The sequence below is a fragment of the Macaca thibetana genome, chromosome 6 (assembly GCF_024542745.1).
Source record: "Macaca thibetana thibetana isolate TM-01 chromosome 6, ASM2454274v1, whole genome shotgun sequence".
Lineage (NCBI taxonomy): Eukaryota > Metazoa > Chordata > Mammalia > Primates > Cercopithecidae > Macaca > Macaca thibetana.
Genome location: NC_065583.1, coordinates 42,478,038 through 42,499,737, shown reverse-complemented (window position 1 = coordinate 42,499,737; position 21,700 = coordinate 42,478,038). Strand labels below are relative to the sequence as shown.

Below are 21,700 nucleotides of genomic sequence, written 5' to 3'. Positions count from 1 at the left end.
AGGCAACAAAGGGAGACCCTCTCTCTACAAAAAATATTTAAAAATTAATTTAAAAAACTTAGCCGGGTGTGGTGGCATGTGCCTGTGGTCCCAGCTACCTGGGAAGCTGAGATGGAAGGATCACTTGAGCCCAGGAAGTTGAGGCTGCAGTGAACTGTGATCACACCATTGCACTCCAGCCTGGGCAACAGAGCAAGATCATGTGTCAAAAAAAAGAAAAGTAAAATTACATGGGCTCTTCTTTATGTCCTTTATTCTGATAATATTCTGATTCAGTAAATTCAGCACAGAGCCCAGGGATCTTCCTCTTTAATAAGAGCCTCAACCAGTACACCATTTTGGAAAATCATTGTCACTTTTGTTTGTTTGTTTGTTTGTTTGTTTGAGATGGAGAATCTCGCTCTGTCGCCCAGGCTGGAGTGCAATGGCGCAGTCTCGGCTCACTGCAACCTCCGCCTGCCGGGTTCAAACGATTCTCCTGCCTCAGCCTCCCAAGTAGCTGGGACTACAGGCACCTGCCACCACACCCGGCTAATTTTTTTGTTGTATTTTTAGTAGAGACAGGGTTTCATTATGTTGGCCAGGCTGGTCTCAAAATCCTGACCTCGTGATCCCCCTGCCTCAGCCCCCCAAAGTGCTGGAATTGTAGGCCATGAGCCACTGCTTCCAGACTTTGGTTTTTTTTTTTTTAATTTTTTTTTAGATGGAGTCTCGCTCTTGCTGCCCAGACTGGAGTGCAATGGTGCGATCTCTGCCTCCCAGGTTCAAGCGATTCTCCTGACTCAGCCTCCCAAGTAGCTGGGATTACAGGTACCTGCCACCATGCCCAGCTATTTCTTTTTTCTTTTGTAGTTTTAGTAGAGAGGGGGTTTCACCATGTTAGCCAGGCTGGTCTTCCACTCCTGACCTCACCTCAGGTGCTGGGATTACAGGCATGAGCCACGATGCCCAGCCTATTATTCTTTTTTTTTTTTTTTTTTTTGAGACAGGGTTTTGCTTTGTTGTCTGGGCTGGAGTGTAGTGATTCAATCATAACTTTCTGCTGTCTTGAATTCCTGGGCTTAAGCAATTCTCCCACTTTAACCTCCCGAGTAGCTAGGACTACAGGTGCACACAACCATGAGCAGATAATTTAAGAAAAAAAACTTTTTTTTTTTTTTTTTGTAAAGATGGGGGTCTTACTCTGTTGTCTCACTTTGATGGAGACTGAGTCTCCAACTCCTGGCCTCAAGTGATCCTCCCACCTCGGCCTCCCAAAGAGCTGGGATTACAGGCGTGAGTTACTGCATCCAGCCTCACTTCCTTATAAAACTAAATATACACCTGTCCTATGACTGGCAAATCCACTCTTAGATATTTTACCCAAGAAAAATAAAAACATATGTCCACAAAAAGACATGCATGAGAATGTCCATAGCAACTTTTTAAAAATATAGATAGGATAGATAGGAGCTGGGCACGGTGGATCACACCTGTAATCCCAGCACATTGGGAGGCCAAGGCGGGTGGATCACGAGGTCAGGAGATTGAGATCATCCTGGCTAACATGGTGAAACCCTATCTCTACTAAAAATACAAAAAAAATTAGCCGGACATGGTGGTGGGCACCTGTAGTCCCAGCTACTCGGGAGGCTGAGGCAGGAGAATGGCATGAACCCGGGAGGCAGAGCTTGCAGTGAGCCAAGATCACACCACTGCACTCCAGGCTGGGTGACAGAGTGAGACTCTGTCTCAAAAAAAATAAAATAAGATAAAAAATAAAAAATAAATAAAAACATAAAAATATAGATAGGGGTCTTGCTTTGGTGCACACGCTGGTCTCAAACACCTGGCTTCAAGCAATCCTCCCACTTCAGCCTCTCAAAGTGCAGGGGTTACAGGTGTGAGCCACCCTGTCCAGCCCATAGCAACTTTATTTACAACAGCTAAAACTGGACACAACCTCAAATAATCATAACAGAAAGACAAAATACATTGGAGACGGGACAATCTATTATAAGGATTACCAGCCAGATGTGGTGGCTCATGCCTGTAATCCCAGCACTTAGGGAGTCTAAGGCAGGAGGATCATTTGAGGCCATGAGCCTGAGACCAGCCCTGTCTCTACAAAAAAATTATATTTGTTTTGTTTCTTGTTTTGAGACGGAGTTCTTGCTCTGTCGCCCAGGCTGGAGTGCAGTGGCGCGATCTCAGCTCACTGCAAGCTCTGCCTCCCGGGTTCATGCCATTCTCCTGCCTCAGCCTCCCAAGTAGCTGGGACTACAGGCGCCCGACAACAAGTCCGGCTGATTTTTTTGTATTTTTTAGTAGAGACGGCGTTTCACCATGTTAGCCAGGATGGTCTCGATCTCCTGACCTCGTGATCCGCCTGCCTCAGCCTCCCAAAGTGCTGGGATTACAGGCGTGAGCCACCGCGCATGGCCAACAAAAAAATTTTAAATAGACATGTGTGGTGGCACACAACTGTAGTCCTAGCTACTCAGAAGGCTGAGGTGAGAGGATTGGTTGAGCCCAAGAGTTCAAGGCTGCAGTGAGCTATGATTGTGCCGCTGCACTCCAGTTTGAGCAACAAAGCAAGACCCTGTCTCTTAAAAAAAAAAAAAAAAAAAAAAAAAAAAAAAAAAAAAAAGGCCAGGCACAGTGGCTTTTATCTGTAATCCCAACACTTTGGGAGGCCAAGGCAGGCAGATCATGAGGTCAGGAGATCGAGACCATCCTGGCTAACATGGTGAAACCCCGTCTCTACTAAAAATACAAAAATTAGCTGGGTGTGGTGGTGTGCACCTGTAGTCCCAGCTACTCAGGAAGCTGAGGCAGGAGAATCATTTGAGCCTGGGAGGCAAAGGTTGCAGTGAGCCGAGATCTCACCACTGCATTCCGGTCTGGCAACACAGCGAGACCTCGTCTCCAAAAAAAAAAAAACTCCCTCTGCCAGCACATATACTAAAATTAGAAAGATACAGAGAAGATTAGCGTGGTCCCTGAGCAAGGATGACAGCAAATTTGTGAAGCATTCCATATTTTTATGAAAGGATTACTAAGTAGCATTGAAGGCCTGATCACAACTGAAAATCAGACATTGGAGCTAGTGAACATAGTTTTTAGTTTTCTCTAGTAGCCTGAAGCCAAGAGGCAGAAACAGGGAAAACGAACCTTGTCTGATCTAACTTGTGGAAATTAGAGTAGGAGGAGGGACAAAATGACCAGAGGCAAAGGAACTGGAGGTAGTGGTGAGAATGGAGGGAAAATTACTCCATTTGTCCGAGAGCAGTTTAGAAACATACTGTGTGGAGTTTCCCTTGTTCTGTTCCCCACACTTCTGTGCTTCATGCCTCCACCTAGACTCAAAGGTAAGAAAATCAGCTAATCCTCTTTGTACATTGGGACTCAGGCTTAAAGGAGAGAAGGTAGTAGAAGCCACAGTTTGTGTTAAAAGGAGGCTCAGCAACAGATCCAGGACAAGGCAGGGGTGCCCCTGAGATGTTGCTCTAATGTGGGAAAGCAAGGAAAGGCAGAGGCAAATCCTGACTTTGTGTGGCCACCAAGGAGGATGATGCTGCTCTGAGGGTTTGAGGAGCCGTCATCTGTGATGTGTGGCAACTCACGGCCTGAAAAATTAACTGGGCTGCTCCAGATAGGAAATAAAATGGAAATTCTCTCCAAGCAGGTGTCCCACTAACTCAGCAGGAAGCTGGGAACTGATTTGCACGTTCCAACATCCTCTTCTCTCTCCCTTCTCCCTAGTCACAGCTGGTTTTACACTGCTCTCCGGGGAGGGGCATCAGAGATGTACAGTCTTACAGAGCTGGGAAAGAGGCTTCCTTGGGAGAGAAGACCAGGAAAAAAGAATGGAAATGGTTGTACCATTACAACTCTAATTTCACTTCCTCTCTGTTCCTGCAGGTTCAGTAGAAGGAAAAAGAGGTAAACTAATACTTGCGAAAGGTCTACTTCATGTTGGCTGGGCGCAGTGGCTCATGCCTGTAATCCTAGCACTTTGGGAGTCCGAGGTGAGTGGATCACTTGAGGTCAGGAGTTCGAGACCAGCCTGTCCAACATGGTGAAACCCTGTCTCTACTAAAAATACAAAAATTAGCTGGGCGTGGTGGCAGGTGTCTATAATTCTGGATACTTGGGAGGTTGAGGCAGGAGAATCACTTGAACATGGGAGGCAGAGCTCACAGTGAGCTGGAATGGCACCACTGCACTCCAGCCTGGACAACAGAGCAAGACTCCATCTCAAAAAAAAAAAAAAAAAAAAAGGTCTACTTTGTGTCTAGCCCTATGCTGAAGACTTTCACATTAATCCTGCCAACAACTCTGCAAGTCCAAAATCATACTTGTTCTTACACATAAGGAAAACGGAGTTTGGGGGAGCAGAAATGTCACGCAGCTGGCAAGGGGCAAGCCAGGGACCCAACACAGGGCAGTCTTACTCAAACTCTGAACTTCTTCTACTCTAGTAAGCTGAGTCATGTTTTCTGTGTGTATTAAAGATTAATTGGCCCTATGGTTAGTGTAGGCACTGCACACAGTTTGTCAAGCACTGACTTGTGGGAGAGGGCTCAATTACCCAATTCCTAGGGCACCTAGGGACACACAGACCAATGACTGAGACTGTTATTCATCAATAATAATAACAGCATCAACAATGAGATCCACCATTTCTTGAGATTTTACTAAGTGGTGAGCAACTTTTTTTTTTTTTTTTTTTTTTTTTTTTTTTTTGAGACGGAGTCTCACGCTGTTGCCCAGGCTGGAGTGCAGTGGCGCGATCTCGGCTCACTGCAAGCTCCGCCTCCCGGGTTCCCGCCATTCTCCTGCCTCAGCCTCCTGAGTAGCTGGGACTACAGGCGCCCACCACCGCGCCCGGCTAATTTTTGTATTTTTAGTAGAGACGGGGTTTCACTGTGGTCTCGATCTCCTGACCTTGTGATCCGCCCGCCTCGGCCTCCCAAAGTGCTGGGATTACAGGCTTGAGCCACCGCGCCCGGCCAACTTTTTAGGTGCTATATATGTATTATCTAATATTTATTCTCACCATAACCCCGAGAGGGAGCCAACAATTATCCTTTCAAGAATCCATGGAACATCTGAAAAAACTGATCACATGCTAGGCCTGAAAGCACATCTCATCAGAAACCAAAAAATCAATTTGTTAGCAGCAGAACATAGCTGAGTCACAAGTCATGTGGCACCAGAGTTATTACCAGTGGCGAATCTGCATGGGTCTGCAGCAATGCTGATCCTTGCCTCCTCAGAGGAAATAATTTGACCAAGGGGCATAAGGCAGAAGGAGAGACCGAGGCAAGTTTTAGAGCAGGAGTGGAAGTTTATTACAAAGCTTTAGAGCAGGAGTGAAACTAAGTAAAATACATTTGGGGCCGGGTGTGGGGGCTCACACCTGTAATCCCAACACTTTGGGAGGCAGAGGCGGGCAGATCACCCGAGGTCAGGAGTTCGAGACCAGCCTGGCCAGCATGGTGAAACCCCATCTCTACTAAAAATACAAAATTAGCTGGTCATGGTAATGTGCGCCTGTAATCACAGCTACTTGGGAAGCTGAGGCACAAGAATCGCTTGAAGCCGGGAGGCGGAGGTTACAGTGAGCCAATATTTGGGACTCTGTCTTGAAAAAAACACAAAGGAAGTAAAGTACACTTGAGAGATCACATGCGTGGGTTTTATATGTTGTCATACTTCTGGGGTCTTGCATTATTTCTCCCCTGATTCTTCCCTTGGGGCCTTCGGGTGGGCTGTCCGCATGAGCAGCGGCCTGCTAGCTTGGGAAGGGAGCATATGCAGTGTGCTTACTGGAGTCATAGCATGCTCGCTTGAGGCATTCTTCCCTTACCAGTCTAGCATTTCTAGAGCAAGGTCGCATACCAGTTAAACTCCACCATTTTGCCTCTTAAAGTGCATTCTTGGGCCCCCTCGCCCAACTCCTGAGATCTTACCGGAAAGCTGCTGATAGCAGTTTCAGGTGTTTTCTATATATTAGGAGCCTGCCTTTCCCTGGTACTGGCTGTGACCAATTATTAGTTTAGAGAGACAGTTAACAACTGCCTAGCCATCCCCTGATGGTCACCTGGCATTCCTGTTGTGTATGTGTTGAGAGGAGCCCTCTCCTGCCCTGCTTATGCCTTTCTAAGCTACCTACTGTAACACTTGACTTTCTCTAATCAAAATAGAATTCAAGGCCAGGAACGGTGGCTCATGCCTGTAATCCCAGCACTTTGGGAAGCTGGGGTGGGGGGATCAGTTGAGCTCAGGAGTTTGAGACCAGCCAGGGTAACATAATGAGACCTCATCTCTACAAAAAATAAAAAATCCTTCATCAGCTTAGGGAGATAAGATAAATAAATTAAAATTAAAATTAATGAATTAAAAAAAATTTTAAATTAGCTGGGCATGGTGGCACATGCCTGTGATCCCAGCTACTCAGGAGGCTGAGGTGGGAGGATCGCTTGAGCCCAGGAGGTCAAGACCGCAATGAGCTGTGATCACACCACTGTACTCTCTTCTGGGTGACAGAACGACACACCATTTCAAAAAAAGCAAAAAAATAATAAAAAAAATAATAATAGAACTCAATGACAGAAAGATAACAAGAGCCCCATGCATTTGGAAATATTTCTAGAATTATGGGATAAAAAATAAATCAAAATGCAGATATTTCAAAATAAAAAATAGCCATAGAAGACAAACTGGTATTTAAAGGGAAATGTATGACTTTAAATGCTCATATAAGGAAAGCAAGCTGGGTGCAGTGGCTCACTGCTGTAATCCCAGCACTTTGGGAGGCTGAGGCGGGCAGATCACCTGAGGTCAGGAGTTCGAGACCAGCTTGGCTAGCATGAGGAAACCCTGTCTCTACTAAAAATACAAAAATTAGCCAGGTGTGGTGGCATGCGCCTGTAATCCCAGCTACTTGGGAGGCTGAGGCAGGACAATCGCTAGAAGCAGAAGTCGCAGTGAGCCGAGTTTGCACCATTGTACTCCAGCCTGGGTGACAGAGTGAAACTCCATCTCATAAATAAATAAATAAAAATACAAAAATTAGCTGGGCATGGTGGCGGGCACCTGTAATCCCAGCTACTCAGGAGGCTGAGGCAGGAGAATAGCTTGAACTCAGAAGGCAAATGTTGCAGTGAGCCAAGATTGCACCATTGCACTCCAGCCTGAGTGACAAGAGCAGAAAAAATAAAATAAAATAAAAGAGATGCTATAGAGAATCAACAAAACTTTTTTTGACAAGCTCAATCAAGAAAAAGGCATAAACAATATCAAAACATTTAAAAGGGCCGGGCGCAGTGGCTTACGCCTATAATCCCAGCACTTTGGGAGGCTGAGGCAGGCAGATTACCTGAGGTTGGGAGTTCCAGACCAGACTGACCAACATGGTTAAACCTCATCTCTACTAAAAATACAAAAATTAGCCAGGCATGGTGACTGGCCCCCGTAATCCCAGCTGCTTGGGAGGCTGAGACATGAGAATAGCTGGGTGACAGAACGAGACTCCATCTCAAAAAAAAAAAAAAAAAAATTTACAAGAAGATATAGCTGTATAGCAGAAAATTTAAAGTCATAAGAGAACACTGTAAAAAAAAATCTTTTAAAGCAATAAGTTTGAAAATTTTGATGAAATGGGTAATTTCCCTTAAAATGGAAAAAAAAAGTCCTATAATGGAGATGTTATTATTTTTTCTTTTCTACAGATAAGAAAACTGAGGAGCAGAGAAATAACTTGGTCAGATTCCCATAGCTGGTAAGAGATAGAGTCTAGATTTGAAGGCCCAAGCAGTGGACTTCTGATTCATCTTCCCTCTTTCCCTCCCACAAACATTTACACTGAGCACCTACTAGACACCAGTCATTGTGCTAGGGATTACAGGGATAAAAGACAAAATTCTTGCCCTCTGGAAGCTCCCAGTCTAGGAGACAAGAATGGGCCAAGACTAGGACAAGTAAAGCACCCAGGGCACAAGATTTAAAGATGTGTTCATTCTCACTTGCAAAACTACTTAAATTTTGTGCCCTAGCCCCGGCTCTCCTAATAAGCATAACCACAACTGCAAAAATGCATGCTTTCAACAACTTGAAGCCAGTAAGACTTCCGAGCTTCAGATGTGAGGAAAGGGCATTCTAGGCAGGGGGACTAGTACGAGCAAAGGACAGAGCAGAGAAGCCACGTGACCACTGATGGGAACTACAAGCAGTTTGGTATTTCTGAGGCACACAAATCAATGCAAGGTGGAGAATGGCAAGAAGAGAGGGTGGAGGAGTGGCCAAGGTCCAGGTCATCGCAGGCACTTTATATCATGCTAAGGAGCTTAGACTTTACCCTAAGGGTTTAAGCAAGGGAGTGACATAGACATAACAGTATTTTATAATAATTCTTCTGGCAGGAATGTAGATGGTGGTGGGGATGGAAACAAAGCACAAAGCGAAGAGATGAGTTACAAGGCTTCAGCAGCATCCAGGAAAGAGAGGAAGACAGCCTGCACTAGGGCAATAGTAATTGAAATGAAGAAAAGGAAATGGATTTGAGAAATATTTGAGATGCAAAATTGGCAGGACTTAGTGGTTGATTGGATGTGGGAGGTGAAAGTGTGGAAGGAATTATGAATGAGGCCCCTCATCACCTAGTTTTTATCCTGAGTGACTAGAGAGTATAGTAGTGGCGGCAATGTCCATCCATCTGTTTCTCAATTCATTTCTGTTTCTCAATTCATACACCCAATAATGTATCCATCTGGTTAGTATTAATTCATTCATTTGTCCATTCATACATCCATGTATCCATCTATCAATACAACTATACTTTGATCAAATTCTTATGACATAACACCATGAAGAAAGAATATGTAAAAAGGCACAATACTTGGCCTCACTAATTTATTCATTCATTCACTAAGCTTTTATTGATATCCTCCTATGTGCCAGATACTATTCTAGGTAATGAAGATATAGCAGTGAACAAGCAGAAAAGGTCCTGATTTTAAGGGCTTAATGTTCTAGTGGGAGATACAGATAAAATGCAAAGAAATAACAATTTTTTTTTTTTTTTTGATACAGAGTTTCGCTCTTGTTGCCCAGGCTGAAGTACAATGGCACTATCTCAGCTCACTGCAACCTCCGCCTCCTGGGTTCAAGCAATTCTCCTGCCTCAGCCTCCTGAGTAGCTGGGATTACAGGTGTCTGCCACCACACCCAGCTAATTTTTTGTATTTTTAGTAGAGGCGGGGTTTCACCAGGTTGGCCAAGCTGGTCTCGAACTCCTGACCTCAGGTGATCCACCAGCCTCAGCCTCCCAAAGTGCTGGGATTACAGGCGTGAGCCACCGTGCCCAGCCAGAAATAACAGTTTTAGATATGAAACATATTTGTAATAAAAGAAAGCAAGGCTCCTTGGAAATATGGCTGATTTTAGGTTGGGGCAGGAAATATATAATGCAAGCCTGGAGAATCTTGCAGTATCAGAAGGAAAGGAAGAGTTCAGACAAAAACACATGTTGGGAGTGTGTCAAAGGGACATAGGAACCAACTGAAAGAACTACCAGTGACCAAAATTGGAACCATTTGAGCAATAAAATGAAGCATTATTAGATTAAAACCCAAAGTACAAAATAAATATCCCTAAGTATATATGGACATAAATGAATTAACTAAATAAACAAATGGCAAAGAGAAAAATCTTCCTTGCAGAATTCCAAATAATTTATTTAGACACTTCTCCCTTAAGGACGTGGATTACAACTCCCCACTCCTTCAGTGTAGGCTGTGAATAGTAACTTAATTCCAAAGAGTATAGGATGGGAAGAGGGAGATAAAGGACTAACTTTATAGTGTAGAAACCTGGCAAATGTAAGCTTAGGTGATCAAGCTTAAAATCAATAGTAATAAGTCATGTTGCTTGATATGATGTGATGAGAATGTCACTTTACTTCTCTGGCCTTTCTTCCAGAACTCCATAACCCTAATTCATGAGAAAAACTTAGCTAAATCCCAGTCAAAGCACGTTCTACAAAATATTTGACCAATACTCCTCCCAAGTGTTAATGTCATTAAAAATGAAAAAAGTCTGACTGCCAGGCGCAGTGGCTCACACCTGTAATCCCAGCCCTTTGGGAGGCCGAGGCAAGTGGATTGCTTGAGCCCAGGAGTTCGAGACTAGCCTAGACAACATGGTGAACAGCCCTGTCTCTACAAAAAATACAAAAATTAGCGGGTGTGATCATGCACACCTGTAGTCCCAGCTACTTGAGAGGCTGAGGTGGGAGGATCGATTGAGCCCGGGAGGTCGAGGTTCAGTGAGCCGTGATTGCGCCACTGCACTCCAGCCTGGGTGACAGAGTGAAACCTCGTCTCAAAAAAAAAAAAAAAAAAAAAGAAAAGAAAAGTGGCTCAGAGCATGTGAGGAATGTGGGGGTCTGCAAAATTTATCAGGCACAGAGAGAGACATGAGCCTGAGACTCAGTTACATACCCTAACCCATGCCTGGTGGAAATTGTTTAAAGGTATTTTGTTTTTCTTCTTTCCTTTAGTTTCAGATTAGCTGATAAATTATCTAAAATGTTGCCACAAGTTGCACAATGTGATCCTCACTCATTATTTTCATGTTCCTGGAATTTATGATATAAAGAACAATGTATAGTCAATCGATAGCTTATGTTATTTTAATGAACCAATAAATTATTGGTAAACAATTTAGGAACTATCCTCTCACTTCTTTTTTTTTTTTTTTTTTTAACCTTTTAAAAACTCTCTTGTAATTGCTGCTAATTAGAGCATATATTCAGGGCAACTTGAACCTATGACTCTGGGCTGTGGTTTTCAACCATGGTCCAAATAAATTATCTATATTAATTTGATTCATTTTATTATTTTAGGTCAACAGTGCCTTACCAATGTAAGATGATAATAAAGGGGGAAACTGGGTGTGCAGTATGTAGGAACTCTATACTGTCTTGCTAACTTTTCTGTAAATCTAAAACTATTCTAAAATTAAAAGTTTGCCCAGGTGCCATAGTTCACACCTGTAATTCCAGCACTGTGCCAGGCCAATGAGGGAGTGTTACAGTCTCACCAATGCACCACAGTGTAGCAGTCTCTTGTTGTGAGGTATCACCTGGAGTTCTTTGATAACCAAGAGAAATAAGGAGAACAGACACAAAAGGTGAGGTTGGAGTGAAAGTTTAAAAAGCAAAAGAAGGTTGGCCAGGCATGGAGGCTCACGCCTGTAATCCCAGCACTTCGGGAGGCCAAGGTGGGCGGATCACCTGAGTCGGGGAGTTTGAGACCAGCCTGACCAACATGGAGAAATCTCGTCTCTACTAAAAATACAAAATTAGCTGCGGGTGGTGGTGCATGCCTGTAATCCCAGCTACTCGGGAGGCTGAGGCAGGAGAATCACTTGAACCCCGGAGGCTGAGGTTGCGGGGAGGCAGAGGTTGCGGTGAGCTGAGATCGCGGCATTGCACTTCAGCCTGGGCAACGAGCGAAACTCGGTCTCAAAGAAAAAAAAGAAAGAAAGCTCTCAACACAGGAGAGGGAACCAGAAGAGGGTTGCCGTATTTACAGTTGAATGCAAAAACTTTTATAAGAAACAGATGAGGGCTTGGCATCTCATTTGCATGTGGCACGAATTTCTGGTAGCTCCACCCCATCCTCCTAGTGCACATGCGGGCCCTTTGCTTGAGTTACTCTATATTGCCTTGTTCCCCTTACTGTGCATGTGTCAGAGGACAGAATTTTCCATTGCGGGCATCTGTGGGCAAGTCTCCTGTGTAGGCTTTCTTATCTATGCGGCTGTGGGAACGTCTTAGACAAGCCCCTTTGTGGAAGTTCTTTTGTTTGAAAGAATTCAACCAAGGACCCACCCTAACTGCCTGCCTGACTAGCTTCTTTCTTTCTCCTCTCTCAGGAGGATCCCTTAAGGCCAGGAGTTTGAGACCAGTCTGGGCAATACAGTGAGACCCACCTCAAAAAAAAAGAAAAAGAAAAAAAAAGGCCGGGCGCTGTGGCTCACGCCTGTAACCCCAGCACTTTGGGAAGCCAAGGAAGGAGGATAACAAAGTCAGGAGATCGAGATCATCCTGGCTAACACGGTGAAACCCCCTCTCTACTAAAAATACAAAAAATTAGCCGCAGGTGGTGTCAGGCGCCTGTAGTCCCGGCTACTCAGGAGTCGTAGGCAGGAGAATGGCGTGAACCCGGGAGGCGGAGCTTGTAGTGAGCCGAGATCGCGCCACTGCACTCCAGCCTGGGCCTAGCCCAAGTTTATTTTTTTTTTATTATTATTATTTTTTTTTTTTTGAGACGGAGTCTTGCTCTGTCGCCCAGGCTGGAGCGCAGTGACCAGATCTCGGCTCACTGCAAGCTCCGCCTCCCGGGTTCCCGCCATTCTCCTGCCTCAGCCTCCGGAGTAGCTGGGACTACAGGCGCCCGCCACCTCGCCCGGCTAGTTTTTTGTATTTTTTAGTGGAGACGGGGTTTCACCGTGTTAGCCAGGATGGTCTCGATCTCCTGACCTCGTGATCCACCCGTCTCGGCCTCCCAAAGTGCTGGGATTACAGGCTTGAGCCACCGCGCCCGGCTCCAAGTTTACTTTTTAAAAAGTGCTTTGAAGACCAGGCACGGTGGCTCACCTTGTTTGTTCCAGACACCTCTGTGAGGTAGGTGGGGCAGATTTATTTCACAGATAAACAAAAACTCTTCCTACTGAACTCTTCAGAGCTGTGCTGTCCAATATGGTAGCCAGTTGCCGCACGTTATTTAGATTTAATTAAAATTAAATAAACGTTAAAATACAGTTTCTTAGTTACACTAGGCACATTTCAAATGCTCAGTCCACTATAGTGGACAACAAAGATGATGGAACATTTCTATCAAAAAGCTCTACTGTGGCCGGGCACAGTGGCTCACACCTGTAATCCCAGCACTTTGGGAAGCCGAGGCAGTTAGATCACTTAAGGTCAGGAGTTCGAGCCCAGCCTGGCCAACATAGTGAAACCCCATCTCTACTAAAAATACAAAAATTAGCTGGGCATGGTGGCAAATGCCTGTGATCCCAGCTACTTAGGAAGCTGAGGTACAAGAATCACTTGAACTCAGGAGCCAGAGATTGCAATGAGCCAAGATCGTGCCACTGCATTCCAGCCTAGGTGACAGAGGGAGACTGTCTCAAAAACAAACAAACGCCGGGCGGGGTGGCTCACGCCTGTAATCCCAGCACTTTGAGAGGCCGAAGTGGGCAGATCGCGAGGTCAGGAGATCGAGACCATCCTGGCTAACACGGTGAAACCCCGTCTCTACTAAAAATACAAAAAATTAGCCACGCGTGGTGGTGCACGCCTGTAGTCCCAGCTACTCGAAGACTGAGGCAGGAGAATGGCCTAAACCCGGGAGGCGGAGCTTGCAGCGAGCCCAGATGGCGCCACTGCACTCCAACCTGGGTGACAAAGCGAGACTCTGTCTCAACAAACAAACAAATAAAAAACAAATAAACAAAAAGTGCTTTGAAGAAAAATAAAGCCAGCAAGTGCTGGAATGGTGCCTACCTTAACTAATGGTGGTCAAGGGAGGCCTCTCAAAAGTGATACTAGAACAGTCTGAGTGAAGTGAGAAGATGAGCCAAGGAGATATTACAAGAAAGACTTGACTGGACAGAAGGATCAGCAGATGCAACGATTTTGAGATTAGGGCATGTTTAGTGTGCTCGTGGTTAATGAGCCTGGAGCAAAGGAATTGTAGGCAAGGGCCAGATCATGTGGGGGCTTTATTTTATTTTATTAATTGTGGCAAAATACACATAACATACAATTAACTATCTTAATCACTTTTAAGTTACAGTTTTCAGCCAGGTGCAATGGCTCATGCCTATAATCCCAGCACTTTGGGAGGGCAAGTTGGGTGGATTACCTGAGGTCAGGAGTTGGAGACCAGCCTGACCAACATAGTGAAACCCCATTGCTACTAAAAAATGCAAAATTAGGCCTGGTGTGGTTGTTCACGCCTGTAATCCCAGCACTTTGGGAGGCCGAGGTGGGTCACCTGAGGTGGGTCACCTGAGGTCAGGAGTTCGAGACCAGCCTGGCCAACATAATGAAACCCCATCTCTACTAAAAATACAAAAAATTAGCTGCGCGTGGTGGCAGGCACCTGTAATCCCAGTTACTCAAGAGGCTGCGGCAGGAGAATTGCTTGAACTAGGGAGGCGGAGGTTGCAGTGAGCCAAGATCGTGCCATTGCACTCCAGCCTGGGCAACAAGAGCAAAACTCCATCTTGAAAAACAAAAACAAAATACAAAATTAGCTGGGCGTGGTGGCACATGCCTGTAATCCCAGCTACTTGGGAAGCTGAGGCAAGAGAATTGCTTGAACCTGGGAGGCGGAGGTTGCAGTGAGCTCAGATCACACCATTGTACTCCAGCCTGGGCAACAAGAGCAAAACTCTGTCTCAAAATAAATAGATAAATAAAACAAACAAACAAACAAACATAGAAAAGGTACAGTAAAAAACAGTATTATAATTTTTTTTTTTTTTTTTTTTTTTTTGGAGACGAAGTTTCGCTCTTGTCGCCCAATGCAACCTCCACCTCCCAGGTTCAAGTGATTCTCCTGCCTCAGCCTCCTGAGTAGCTGGGATTACAGATGCCTGCCACCATGCCCGGCTAATTTTTCTAATTTTAGTAGAGAAGGGATTTCATCATGTTGGCCAGGCTGGTCTTGAACTCCTGACCTCAAGTGATCCACTCACCTCAGCCTCCTAAAGTGTTGGGATTGCAGGCATAAGCCACTGTGACCAGCCACAGTATTAAATCTTAGGGACGACCATTGTATATCTGGTTCATTCCTGACCAACATGTCATTATGCATATACAATACTTTTTGTATTTTTTGGTAGCAATGGGGTTTTGCCATGTTGCCCAGACTGGTCTCGAACTCTTGAGCTCAAGCGATGCCCCTGCCTCAGTCTCCCAAAGTGTTGGGATTATAGACATGAGCCACCATGCCTGCAGCTGGCCTAGATATGTTTAGATACACAGATACTTGCCAGTGTGTCACATATTCAGTATGGTGACATGCCACACAGGTTTGTAACCTTGGAGCAATAGGCCTAGGTAAAGCCTAGGTGTGTGGTGGTCTATCTAGGTTTTTTTTTTTTTTTTTTTTTTTTTTTTGAGACGAAGTCTTGCTCTGTCGCCCAGGCTGGAGTGCAGTGATGTGATCTTTGCTCACTGCAGCCTCCAACTCCTGGGTTCAAGCAGTTCCCTTACATCAGCCTCCCAGGTAGCTGTGACTACAGGCCTGCACCACTATGACTCGCTAATTTTTGTATTTTTTTGTTTGTTTGTTTTGCTTTATTTTTTTGAGATGGAGTTTCACTCTTGTTGCCCAGGCTGGAGTGCAATGGCACGATCTCAGCTCACTGCAACCTCCGCCTCCTGGGTTCAAGTAATTCTACTGCCTCAGCCTCCCGAGTAGCTGGGACTATAGGCACATGCCACTGCGCCCGACTAATTTTTGTAGCTTTTTGTAGAGACGGGTTTTGCCATGTTGACCAGGCTGGTCTCAAACTCCTGACCTCAGGTGATCTGCCCACCTTGGCCTCCCAAACTGCTAGGATTACAGGTGTGAGCCACCATGCCCAGGCCCATCTAGGTTTCTATGATGCTTGCACAATGACAAAATCACCTTATGACTCATTTCTCAGAGGGTATCTCCATTGTCAACCAAGTCATGACTGTGTACCACAGTTGATTTAGGCATTCTCTCATTGCTGCATAGTTGGGTTATTTCCAACTTGGGGCTATTATGAGGAAGATTTCTTTGAACATGTCTTTTTGTAGATGTATGCACTCATTTATCTTCGGTAGTTACCTGGGAGTAGATTAATAGGTAATACAAAAGGTGTATGTTTAGCTTTAATAGAAACTGCCATGTACCTGCCAGGTTACCTAAGTGCATGTATCGGTTTACATTCCCACCAGTAGCAGGTGAGTATTCCAGTTGCTCCATATCCTTTCCTACACTTGGTGTTGTCAGAATTTTAGCATTCTGGTTGGTATATAATGATATCTCAATGTGGATTTAATTTGCATTTCTGAAACTGCCTTTGTAAAATCATGATGGTAAAAGAAGTCTGACATGGCTCATTCTGTCTTGCTTCTAACCTGTAAGCTATCTGTGCTCATTCCTGAGCATAGGCCAAGCCAACTATGGGAGGAATTATAGTTGATAGTTTAACTTGAAAGCAAGGATGATAATAGTCCTTCCCTAAAACTAACCACCTCCTTACTCAGGGACCGAAAACCAGCTTTGTAAAACTAATGAAAGACCACAAGATTAGGATTATGGGAGGAGGCTGAATTCTGCTAAAACGTAGGCATAGTTTCTATAATCCCTTACTACTCAGGAATCATATGACCAGAGGCCACAGGATTTGTGACTTCCCCAGTTGCTCCTATAGATAACATCACTATTGTAGAATCTAAGATTGGTCTTTTGAGATATTTTTAGATATTCTGGCAAACAACTGATCCTGCCCAATCCTGAGACTCATGACTTAATGGGTCCTGTGACCCCACCCAAAGGTATACTCAGTGCAGGAGAACTGTTTTGCATACCCCAATGATTTCATGCCCAACCAATCTGCAGCACCCATTCCCTGGCACCCTGCCCACCAAATTGTCCATCAAAACCATCATCTCCGAGTTCTTAGAGAGATTTCAGTTCTCCTGTGTGGCCTTGCATCAATTAAACTTTTTTGTTGTTGAGATAGGATCTTGCTGTCACCCAGGCTGGAGTGCAGTGGCACAACCTCAGCTCACTGCAGCCTCAACCTCCTAGGCCCAAGTGATCCTCTCATCTCAGCCTCCTGAGTAGCTGGGATCACAAGCACTCACCACTTTCCCAGTATTTATTTATTTATTTAGGTAGAGATAGGGTCTCCCTGTGTTGCCCAGGCTGGAGACTCTTTCTTTACTGCAATACCACAGTTTCAGTGAACTTGTTTTGTCTGTGTAGTGGGACGGAAGAACTTCTTGAGTGATTACATTTCCTCAAAGAATAATAATGTTGAGTACCTTCTCTCTTTTTTTTCATGAATAAAACAGGATGCATTTTTTTTTTGAACACCTTCTCATTGGACAACTTTGAGAAGAAGGCAGATAAGATTTGTCTTAATAGTGTTTTGTTTTGTTTTGAGACAAAGTCTCACTCTATTGCGCAGGCTAGAGTGCAGTGGCACAATCTCAGCTCACTGCAACCTCCACCTCCTGGGTTCAAGCAATTTTCCTACCTCTGCCTCCCCAGTAGTTGGGATTATAGGTGCCCACCACTGTGCCCGGCTAATTTTGCTATTTTTAGTAGAGACAAGGTTTTGCCATGTTGGCCAGGCTGATCTTGAACTCCTGACCTCAGGTGATCCGCCCTCCTCCGCCTCCCTAAGTGCTGGGATTACAGGCATAAGCCACAGCACCTGGCCTTGACTTAATTTTTTTTTTTTTTTTTTTTTTGTAGACATAGTTTTGCTCTTATTGCCCAGGCTGGAGTGCAATGATGCAATCTTGGCTCACTGCAACCTCCGCCTCCCACCTCCCAGGTTCAAGCAATTTTCCTGCCTTAGCCTCCAGAGTAGCTGGGATTATAGGTATGAGCCACCACACCCAGCTAGTTTTGTATTTTTAGTAGCAATAGGGTTTCACCATGTTGGTCTGGCTGGTCTCAAACTCCTGACCTCAGGTGATCCGCCTGCCTCAGCCTCCTAAAGAGCTGGGATTATAGGCATGATCCACCTCACCTGTCTGGTAGGTGTGATTCTTGATGGCACACAGGAAAAAGATTACTCTGACTACTGAGTTGAAAATCAACTGTGAAGTAAAGTGGAAAAGGATGATGGCTCAGATCAGAGTGGTAATGACAAAGTGGGTGTGAAGTGGTCAGATGCAGAATATATTTTGAAGACACTGCTTACAGAACTGACAGATTCTGTGGGGACTAAAAGAAAGAAAGGAGTCAGGGGTCATCCCTAGGTATTTGACTTGAGCAAAAAGGTAAATGGAGATATTGCTTGGAGAGAATTGGGTCCTAAGCAGGTCCAGGGGATGGTGGGCAAGGAATCAAGAATTCTCTTTTGGACATATCAAGTTTGAGATTCCTATTAGACATACAAGTGGAGATGTCAAGTAGGCATTAGATATCTGAGTCTGGAGCTCAGAAGACAGGGTTCAAGCTAGAAATATAAATTGGGAGTTGTCAGTATTGATAGTACTTATAGATTAGTGCTGGAGAACATAACTTAGAAATGAGCATGGACAGAAGACAGCTCCCTGGGCGTTCAACATTGAGAGGATGAAGACGTCCTCACAGGGTTAACAAGAATTCTGGACAGAAACACAGTTTAATTAAGCATTAATCAGGCTGCACTCTGACATTCTTCCTTGTAACTGAAAGTCACGTAACACTAGATACTGACCATCTGCATCCTTGTTGTTCCTATAGATAGGATTTCTTATATTAGAATCATAAGGCTACTATTTAAGAATTGCTTAAGTAGATCCTGAATTCCAGCAGAACAGCTGATACTAACTGGTTGAAAGACCCCACAGAGGAATCAAATCAGCATCAGAACAGTTTCTTCATGTCTCTGTCCCATAACTTTACCCTGCACTCTTCGACCAATCCACAATCTCCATACTTTGGCCTTAACCCTTAATAACACTCCAAAACCCTTAAAAACCCTAGCCCCGGCAAGGCACGTTGGCTCACAGCTGTAATCCCAGCACTGTGGGAGGACGAGGCAGGCGGATCACAAGGTCAGGAGATCGAGATCATCCTGGCTAACACGGTGAAACCCTGTCTCTACTAAAAAATACAAAAAAATAGCCAGGCATGGTGGCAGGTGCCTGTAGTCCCAGCTACTCTGGAAGCTGAAACAGGAGAATGGCATGAACCTGGGAGGCGGAGCTTGCAGTGAGCCAAGATTGCGCCACTGCACTCCAACCTGGGTGACAGAGCAAGACTCCGTCTCAAAAATAAAAAATAAAATAAAATAAAAACCCTAGCCCCAAAGTCCTCACGGAGATGGATTTAAGAATTCCTCCCAGGCCGGGCGCGGTGGCTCAAGCCTGTAATCCCAGCACTTTGGGAGGCCGAGACGGGTGGATCACGAGGTCAGGAGATCGAGACCATCCTGGCTAACACGGTGAAACCCCGTCTCTACTAAAAAATACAAAAAACTAGCCGGGCGAAGTGGCGGGTGCCTGTAGTCCCAGCTACTTGGGAGGCTGAGGCAGGAGAATGGCGTGAACCCGAGAGGAGGAGCTTGCAGTGAGCTGAGATCCGGCCACTGCACTCCAGCCTGGGTGACAGAGCAAGACTCCGTCTCAAAAAATAAATAAATAAATAAATAAATAAATAAATAAAAGAATTCCTCCCATTTCCTCATTCAGTAGCCCTATGATTAAACCTCTTTCTCTGCTGCAACCTGGTGTCTCAGCATATTGACTTGCCATGTGCATCAGTCAACAGAGCTATGAAGTTATAACAACATGAAGACAGGGGAAGGAGCTGCTAGGAAAACGGGAGGAAAACCAAGGGAATGTTGGTGCCCAGGAAGCCAAGTGAAGAATGTGTTTCAAGAGGAAGGGTATGTATGATAAACTAGGTCAAATGTTGCACCTTGAATAAATGACAGGTGAAAATTGAATAGATTTGGCAAGAGGCTTCAAGTTGCTTCTTATTCAAGAGGGTAACTAAGAAAAGTGAGGAAGAAAAGGGACCACCTGTATTGCTCTGGGAAAAAGCCAGAATGTAATCCTTAACCAGGCTGAGGGTGAGGGTGGGGGATGTTTAAAGAAGATGAAATGCTCCAGATTGTCCACATCAAATGCCTGTGTCTCAGGCAATCAGCCCAAACAAGGCAATTACTGAATCTTCTGGCTAGAAGGATCATCACTGAACAAAAGAATCTCTCATCTTCCAGGGAACTACACCTAAACTAACCACGGGTCTTAAAAATCCTATCCTTTAGTCTCCACCATTTATTATCTCCAAAACTTATTAGGTCCCTAGTGGGGAGGGGAGGATCTTGCAAAGAGAAGGGCTTCCTGGCTGAAGGGATCATTCTGGGATTTTATTCCTTCATTCATAAGGTATTTATGGAACCCCTACTGTGTTCTCAGTAGTCTACAGATACTATGGAATCAGCAGAGAACAAATCAGACAAAACTCCCTGCCCTCAGGGAGCTGATAGCCTCCAGCATCCCTGTACTTTCCTCTAGTCTCATTCTCTTTCTTCCATGCTCAGAGGCCGTACCTAAGGCTATCAGGCAGAATTGGACAGGTCCACCCATTACTGAGCCTTCAGAGGAGGTAAAAACTCTCCCTTTTAGAACAAAGTACAAAGATCAGTTCCCTTCTCAGAAGGTAAATTTTCCTCAGGGCCAAACTTGGGCTGGGAGCAGAGACCCCACATCTGGAGTGCAATTAGTTGGATGTCACCGCAATTACCACGTTGGCTCCAGACAAAGCCCAGTCACAATTGAGGACAGGATTTTAAATCACAACTTTCCAGAGTCTCATTAGGTAATTGATGCTGATCACATTGCTTAATGGGGACCCATAAAATGCTTGCTATTTATATTACAATGGATAGAGAAAAGGCTCAACTAACCAGATAATTAACAGATGATATGAAGGACTAGGGCAAAGGGGTAGAAAGAGGCAAAGAGACCTGGTGAAGTTTGCCTGTCTCTGCGTTTTAACTTTTTATTGGTGACAATTCTTTGACCAGATTCAGAAGACTGTGCCCTTGTCTTCACAAAGCCCAAAGCTGCTCTTCCCAGGAGCAAGAGACAGAGATAAGAATTGTCATTTAATAGGATTTTCTACAGCTGGCTAAATCGTTTGCTAAATGAGCAGTTTTAATCGTCCTTTCTCTATCCACTAGGAGGGAGGTAAGCTCATTTCTCCTCTAGCCTATACCCCCACCTCTCATAGCCTCACTCCCTCACCAGTTTTTAGCTGGAAAGATGGTCTGGTTGAAGGCAGAGATTGTAGCAAAACACTTTGGGCCAAGCTGAGTTCACCACATCATGAGGCTGTAAGAGTCAACCCCATTCCCCATCCTGCACACCCCACAGCACCCTTAGGGACCCATGAACACCCTCCATATGCCAGTCTCTCCAGAACAGAGGTCCCAGGGCAGGCCAACTCTCCTGATACTCACCAAGAAGGGCTGTAACCCTTCCCACTGCAGAAAGGGGGTGGGGATGAGATTCATTTATTTCCATTATTGAGACATAGGGCTTTTCAACAGGGAGCTTTCATTCAATCCCATAAACCAAGGCATATAAGGCATCCTCATAACCACCAGGCATTTGGAAGAGATCCTGGGGAGAAGAGGAGGATAATTTGGGGATGGAAAAAGTCAGGCCATCTACCAACATATGGGCTGAAATTGTGGTAATAGAGTATGAGTTAGAATTCATTTTTCCCGAGATTCTGCCTCTTGATTGGCCTGGGACCTCCCCACCCCTGCATTCACTTCAGCTTGCTCCATATGGATGCCTATTCTTCCTTTCTTCTTTTCGTCCTCTTCTCTTCTCTCTCTCTCCTCTTATATGCTTTTCTCTTCTCCATTTGCACTGGAATGGAGAGATGGTATGGTGTACCGGCTAAAGGCAAGGGCTTTC

General features: G+C 44.9%; 2 protein-coding genes and 1 pseudogene across 2 annotated transcripts in view; 1 reads left to right on the top strand and 2 right to left on the bottom strand.

Moving 5' to 3' along the window:
- The window catches only part of SIL1 (SIL1 nucleotide exchange factor), a 430,788-nt gene that overhangs the window by 264,008 nt on the left and 145,080 nt on the right, over window positions 1–21,700 (bottom strand). The gene's annotated exons all lie outside the window — the stretch shown is intronic.
- The window catches only part of LOC126956106 (uncharacterized), a 589,638-nt gene that overhangs the window by 463,386 nt on the left and 104,552 nt on the right, over window positions 1–21,700 (bottom strand). The window lies entirely within an intron of this gene.
- Window positions 2,929–3,025, top strand: LOC126957706 (uncharacterized; annotated as a pseudogene).